Below are 8,190 nucleotides of genomic sequence, written 5' to 3' on the forward strand. Positions count from 1 at the left end.
CAACCTTTAACATATTTAAGTGTGTATTTTGGGAGAGGACAAGAATCTGCCATGCCTGCTGTCCGATCCTATTTCGTTTTAAAATAAAATATTGTTTACAGTAAACTGAGAGAGAGAGAGAGAGAGAGAGAGAGAGAGAGAGAGAGAGAGAGACTAAAAGAGAGAGAGAGAAAGAAAGAAAGAGAAAGAAAGAGAGAGAGAGAGAGAGAGCATAAGCATTAGAGAGCATTACTCCTCTTTCTGTCTTTGGGAACTATTTTTCTTACGTCTGCAAAAAGAGTGTTAAACAGTTAAATTCCATCAATTTGGGACCAGATCCACTTTGAAAAAAAAGAGTATTACAAGATGCTACAACTTTGGGATCGAGTCAACACACTTCGAAAAAAAAATCAACGTGATATTTTTTTTTTCTGAAGACAGTTTAACGCTCTTCGAATGTATAAAAAAAGTTTTGGGCTTTCGTTTTAAAATTACCAGTTCAACATTGATTACAGGTAGAAGGTCCCTCATCTTTCCTTACCAAACGTCATATATTGAGCAAAATCTGTAACGTTATCGGAAAAAAATGAGCTGACCAAACAATAATTTATTATGAAATAGTTGTAGGTCTCATTACATAAACCCTACAACCAAAATAAATTTCTTTTAATGTACGCTGATGATATGGTCCAGTTCTCTGAATCTGTGGAAGGTTTACAATGTCTTTTGAATGAACTACATAGCTATTGTAATACTTGGAAAATGCATGTTCATGCGGAAAAGTCAAAAATTGTGGTTTTTAGAAACAATGGCAGAGTAAAAGATAGTGAGTGTTGGTATATTGGTAATGATGTTTTAGAAATTGTACAACAATTCACTTACTTAGGAATACTTTTCAACTTTAACAACAAATTTACCAATGCTGAAAACAATTATCTGAACAAGGTAGAAAAGCATTGTTTGCGCTTAGAAAGAATGTACGGGGAATGTCATTTAATATAGAAACTTTATTGTCGCTTTTTGATTGTTTTATTGGTGGAATTGTTAATTACTGTTCAGAAATATGGGGAAATAATATAGGTTGCAATATCGAGAAACTTCATACAGACTTCTGTAAACAAATTAAATCTCGGAGTGAAGAAAAGTACAAATACTGCTTACTTATATGCTGAATTAGGCCGTGTGCCCCTTGTACATTATAGAATGTTTAACATTATTAAGTTTTGGAAAAATGTCTTAATTAGTGACAATTGTATAATTAGACATTGCTACGAAGTTATGTATATTAATTGTGAAGAACACGGTTATATAAACTGGGTTTTCGATGTAAAGAAAATTCTCATTGACCTCGGTTTTTTTTATATATGGTCTAACCAAAAAATAAACAATGGTATTTTACAACTTGTAAAACAAAGAATTTTTGATCAGGCAAAACAAGATATTTTTGCAAATGTTGAAAATTCAAAAAAATGTTCTTTTTACAAATATCTTATCGATGGTATACATCTTCAATACTATTTAAGAAAATCTATTCCCATTAAATTACAGAAATATATAACTAAATTACGACTATCGTCACATCGCCTGGCTATTGAAACTGGTAGATATAATAACACAAATAGAGAAAATAGATTTTGTCCACATTGCAAATCTAGTGTTGAAGATGAATTCCATTTTTTTATTTGTTTGTCCTCTATACAGAACATTGCGCAGATTATACATGAAAGAATATTATTATAAAAAACCTTGTATGTTTAGATTAATTCAACTTTTTAATACTGACAATGTTAAAGATCTCTGTAATCTTGGCAAATTCATCTCAAAAAGTATGTTATTAAGGGACAACTGTATTACATAATTGTAGTCTTTTGTTTTCTCAACCTGTATATGTAATTACAGTAAATGTTATTATCTGTACGTGCACAAGTTCTCTTGTAAAAAAAAAACTACCACCTCATGATATACATATGTCATACTGATAAGCTGTAAAGCTTAAAATTCCTGGAAAAAGTTATCTAAAATTGAGGAACGTGTCGTCTGACCTTAAAATTGAAAGGACAGTGGCTATAAGTGAGGTGCTTAATGTTCTATTTGTTTAAGAACAATACAGAAAATTTATTAAGCAATAAAATAGAAGAGAAAATTATTTATTTTCCCTACAGCGGCGTGGAAGGGCCAGATGAAAAAATAATAAATCTTATTTGTTCACACGAATTAGCTATCTGCTCGGACGAATTGGCATATTGTTCGGACGAATTATTTTTTTGTTCGGAAGAATTAGGATTTGTTCGGACGACTAGGTTATTTGTTCGGACGAATTAGCTATTTGTTTGGACGAATTTTTAAAAACTTTGAAACGAATTTCTTAAACTAAATTGAATTTCAAGTTAAGTCCAGACATCTGGATTATTGGTATCGATTGGTATCGATTGGTGTCGAACTGTGTGTTGGATTATGTCTTTGGCAGAGCAATATGAAATAGCGATTAATTACTTAGAATATAAAGGGCACGTGTATACGAACATTATATCTCCATGCACTTTTAGTCATTATTTGGTAAAGTGCATAATAAAGGGGACCCTTTTTTATTTGAAAACTAGCCAGTCTTGATCTTGAAATATTAAAGTCCAATAAACTTTTATTTTGGTCTTTCGTCTCTGTGGTAGCGCTGATATCAAAATCCTTCATATAATGGAAAAGGTTGATTCATGAAATAAGAAATATTATTTATTAAGAACTAAATAAATAAACTTATTTTGTAATACACTTTGACACGACCCTTTTGAAAAAATAAAAGTAGAGTTGTAACTCCTAAATTATTATTATTTTTTTAAGGAATGAATTTCATTTCTACCAATGTTGCCTTGTGGCAGCTTTATAAACCACGTTACAACTAGAATTAAATTATTGCAATATAAAGCCTTTAAAAAATAAAATAATGTGACAACAATTCAGAAATCTTATCTTTAATTTCTCTTTTGATTTCGTAAGTTTCATTTCATCTTTTTACATGCCCCAATGTGTGTGTGTGTGTGGGGAAGGGGGGGGGGGGGTCGGACAACTCCATAAAAATTAGATTTTTTATACTTAAAAATTAAGACAAATGTTTGCTTTGAGAAAAAGTGGGACCCCGCCCCTCCCCACCCAATGCTACGTGCCTGTCAACTGCCAAACATTAATGACTGATGCCCCTCTTTGAAAGAAAAGATGCATGGCGGCCATTTATATAGGTCATCTTACAGAGAGAGAGCGCTTAACTCTGCAACCAGCGGAATGTCCGAAGAATTGACGATCACACTCCACCATCTACATGTATTTGTAAGATCGAATGAACAGTGGCAGACGACATCCGTGAATAACGATTACACAACACATAAATATACAGATCTTCATTATAATTGTAATGCATTTATGTACACAATTTGGCAATAAATTTCCAGAAGTTGATTTCGTCGGGAGTTGCTGGTAACTTCCATATAACAGGCTAGTAGAAACTTGGACTATATATATGGGCGTAGAAAGTTTGGAACAACCTTATGCAATGTATTTACTAGCGAAAATAAATTGTTTTCCTGTAAGTATCAATAAGGCTATGTTGTCTATACACTTGTCTTCTGTTGAATTTACCAAAAAGGCATACTTTGTTTATCAAATGTCATTAAACAGTTAAACTTGCTTCTTACCCATACTTCCAAGTAGTGCCATATTTCTTTACCATGAAAACAGTCAACAAATAAATGTTCTATTGATTCTATATCTTAATTACAGAAGGTGCATGCCGCTGAATCAGTTATATTGAGTTGAAAAAGGCAAAATCCTATGTAAAGTCTGAGGTTGCAACCACTGAAACTTTGATTCTTTTGATGTTCTAAATGAGAGTTCAAACATTCTGTATACACAATTCCAGTATCTGTCCACTTCTTTATTGACCATATTGTTTTCTTTTGTTATTGATAAGTAAGCAGTACATATTCTCGCATCCTTTGCTTAATTGCCTACTTCAAACCCATATATTCTAAAAAAAAAAATATTGCTCTAAGTTTCTGAGAGATTCAAGGCTTACAAAATTGACTTTTAACTTCAGTCAAATCTTAACTTAATTTATATAGAGTTTAAATAACTATTCACAAAAATTGATGAGTTTTTAATTCTAATATAAGGATTGAATCATGCATGGTTATTAAGCACTTTTATATCGTTTTGGCTATAAGACTTAATAATTCTGTCCCATTCTTATGCAACTTCTTTCAGAAAGTTATTGTTTATTTTATTTCATTTATTGATAATAAAGTATATACCGTCTCCGTCCTAATAGAGTTCTCGTTTTTAATCCTAGTTCTGAGTTTTACGTACTTTTTTTGAGAGTGGATAAGTCTTATCCATGTAGATTATAATGCACCAATTCTAGACTATAATTCCATATAATTCCATATAATTCATCCCCCCCTCTCCCCGGCCATATCTGTAATCTTGATAACAGTAGTGTTTTTCTTAACCTTATGGACCTTTCCCTCCCATAAAAAACAGTAAATGTCTTTACCAAAACTGTTGAAGGTATTCTGAACTCGGTTTTGGTCTAGTTATAATGAAGTGGTTAAGTTTTGGTATTATCAGTCTTTTTATCACTGTTAAACTCCCCACTGCTTTGAGAATTCTCACATTCCATTGCTTTATCAAGCGGCTTATTTCAGAAAAATTTCTTCATTCAAATTAACAGAAAATTTAATACCAAATAGATCAAAAGTGGGAATGTTCGAATCCAGCGTCCATCGCCAGAAGTGGTTAAAGGGGCATGGTCACGATTTGGGTCAAAATCTATTTTCCTGTTTTTATTGGTTACAATGCTTTAATAATGCATTTCTAATGAGCATATGAGATTTGAGAGTCAGTCATAGAGTTATAAGCAATATACAGGGCTCACTATTCTTTGTCAGGTAAACAATGCTTGTACCCTGTTTTTGTTTACATAGGTTCAGTATACCAGTAAAAAATCTTTTTCAAGCTGATTTGTCTATCTTATTCATTTAGAGCATAAATATATAGTTCTTAACGTTTAACACATTCATTTTAGGTCTTAAACTGAAATTTTTAAAAAGCTTTGTTTACATAACAAAGATATGTAAGCTACATGTTTGTAACTCGCTTATTACTCAACGAAAGACCCTCAAATTTCGGTTGCCTATTAAAAATGCCCTACTAAAGCATTGTAATCATTAAAATCGGAAAAATAAAATTTGGCGAAAATCATGACCATGCTTCTTTAAACTATTGAGATATATTTTTTACTCTCAATTCATTCCATTTTAGTTTTGAGAGAAATTTAAAAACATTTGCCGATCAGATGTTTGTAACAAACATATGTTAAAATATGTTCAACATATCTTGAACATATGATAACCATAAATATATTTTCAATATATGTTTTGAGTCTGTCATATGTTTAACATTTTTTTTCAACATATGTTTACAATATTTTCCCTATGTTTATCCATATATTTAACATACTGTGAAAAATTTCATATGTTTTACGCATGCTCAACGCATTTTCAATACATGTTACTCGAAACATATTTTGAACATATGTTAAAAATTTTACTTGTCTACACTGTATTTAGAAATTTAGAATTCATTTGATTTGATACTCTACGCACATACATATTAATGTGTTTGCTTTATGTGAATGTATATATTCAGAGTTTTGAGAAATTAACATTTACTTGAACTTTTATATTAAACCACAAGAAAAAACACTCATTAAAATATACGCAGAAAACTCCCTAACCACTCGACCATCTAGGTAAATAGATTAACAAAAAAACACATACACTGCTAATGATTAATCATGAGTTAGTCCATTAATCTAAAAAATTGAGGCATTACAAAATAATTTTTAGACCTCGATACAATTTAACATTCACCGTATCAAGGTACTCGTACAAAAAATAAATTTGGTTTACTATTAGTAAATTATTACTATCAATGTTAATGCAATATGACTCTTGTTCATTTTTGAAAATTTTATATTTCAGCTACCCCTTCAAATTTTGACCAATTACAATAATTGTTTCACCATTAATTTATATCATCAAACTGGGATTAATTAAGTGGTATATATTGATTTTAAAAAATCAACTCATTGCCCAATAATTTGGGGATAATATTAAGTAAGATACATGTATAACATTTTGCATTGACCTCTGTTTGTCTGTCTGTCTCTCTCTGTCTGTCTCTGTCTCTCCCTCTCTCTCTCTAAATTAAAAAAAGATAAGTGATACACAAAAGAGTAATGAATATTTAGAATGGTATTGGATTACATTTGTGTTTCGCAGATCAATATAAATCAGCGACCAAGAATTTAAAGGGTGGATATGGACATTAAATCTTATTGCACTCTTACACACTGTTTTGTAAAGTGCACAATAAAAATACCTTTTGTACTTAGATACACTGTAATAAGCAAGGGCATTCTTATATCATTAAAATCCAATGATATTTTTATTCAGGTCTTCCGTCGTTTTGGTAGATGCAGATTTTATGAGTTACCACAATTCGCAGCACAAGGTAAATCACTAACAAACCACAAACATATTGATAGAAATGAAATAGAATAGTTTTTTTTTCAATTCAAGAAATGACTTTATAGGTATGTGTATTTTGTAACACACTTTTATACCGCCGGTCGTATAAAACAGGGACAGTGGCCTCCTGGGTGCTGTCATTCGTTTTTCAAAATAAAACCTGTAAGCGATAAAATGTAATGAAAAATTCCCGAAAATACTTTTACGGTTAATAAGACGATTTTCGTAAAAAAACAAAGAAAAAAATAAATAACTGACATATGATCAGATGTTCACCTGCAAATCCTATGGTAGTTTATGGCAGTTGCTTGGGACGGAAGCGTGGTGCTGGACCCGTGAAAAGGGGAAAAGAGGAAACTTTTCAAAAATTTTTGAGAACGTCTCTGGCTGTTTAAGTTAGTGTTATTTAAAGTTGTACATGTTTTATTTTGAAATGTCTTTAGAAGCACTTTCAAGAGTCAGGACCATAATGATCTTCGCTAGCCAAGGGTTTAGGATCTGCTCCTCTCCTCTAGCGAAGTTTTGATAAATTAGAAAATCCACTGAAAAATAAACAAATATGACTACTAATTGGTTTACATTTCCTCAACCAAATAAAAGTCCTCTGCTATAAAATAGGGAGTTGGGGGTTGTGTTGGGTTGTGGTACTAGTACTTTTAAAATGTCAGCATACAATGTCTAGTAATTTCTATTTTTTTTTTTTTGATTTCGTCTATACAAAGAGCATAACATTTGCCAATAAGGTAGGCCACTCAAATGTGCAGAGGCCCACCATATATCCTCGACATTCCATTTATATTATTTTTTCTTTATATATTTTTTCAGATCCTGCGTTAAGGTAACGATTTCATTACTTTTAAGTTCAGTCGAAATAACGACTCTTCTAAGTTTCTGTACAATGTTTATTCTATAAATATTGGTCAACATAATTTCAGACATTAATAATAATATTTTTATATATTATATTAATTTGAGCTCAAATTGATTCTTAGTCCCTTTAAAGCCTTAACTCACCTTTAACAAAGCTTTACCATTTACTCACCTTTAATAGGTTTTGTTAAAGGTGAGTAAATAGCATAGTTTTGTTAAAGGTTACTAAATGGCATAGCTTTGTAAAAGGTGAGTAAATGACATAGCTTTGTTAAAGGTGAGTAAATGGCATAGTTTTGTTAAAGGTGAGTAAATGGCATAGTTTTGTTATAGGTGACTAAATGGCATAGTTTTGTTATAGGTGACTAAATGGCATAGCTTTGTTAAAGGTGACTAAATGGCACATTTTGTTAAAGGTGAGTAAATGGCATAGTTTTGTCATAGGTTACTAAATGGCATAGTTTTGTTATAGGTGACTAAATGGCATAGTTTTGTTATAGGTTACTAAATGGCATAGTTTTGTTATAGGTGACTAAATGGCATAGCTTTGTTATAGGTGAGTAAATGGCATAGTTTTGTTATAAGTGACTAAATGGCATAGTTTTGTTATAGGTGACTAAATGGCATAGCTTTGTTATAGGTGACTAAATAGCATAGCTTTGTTATAGGTGAGAAAATGGCATAGTTTTGTTATTGGTGACTAAATGGCATAGTTTTGTTATATGTGACTAAATGGCATAGTTTTGTTATAGGTGACTTCATG

Source organism: Magallana gigas, chromosome 4 (genome assembly GCF_963853765.1).
Source record: "Magallana gigas chromosome 4, xbMagGiga1.1, whole genome shotgun sequence".
Taxonomy (NCBI): domain Eukaryota; kingdom Metazoa; phylum Mollusca; class Bivalvia; order Ostreida; family Ostreidae; genus Magallana; species Magallana gigas.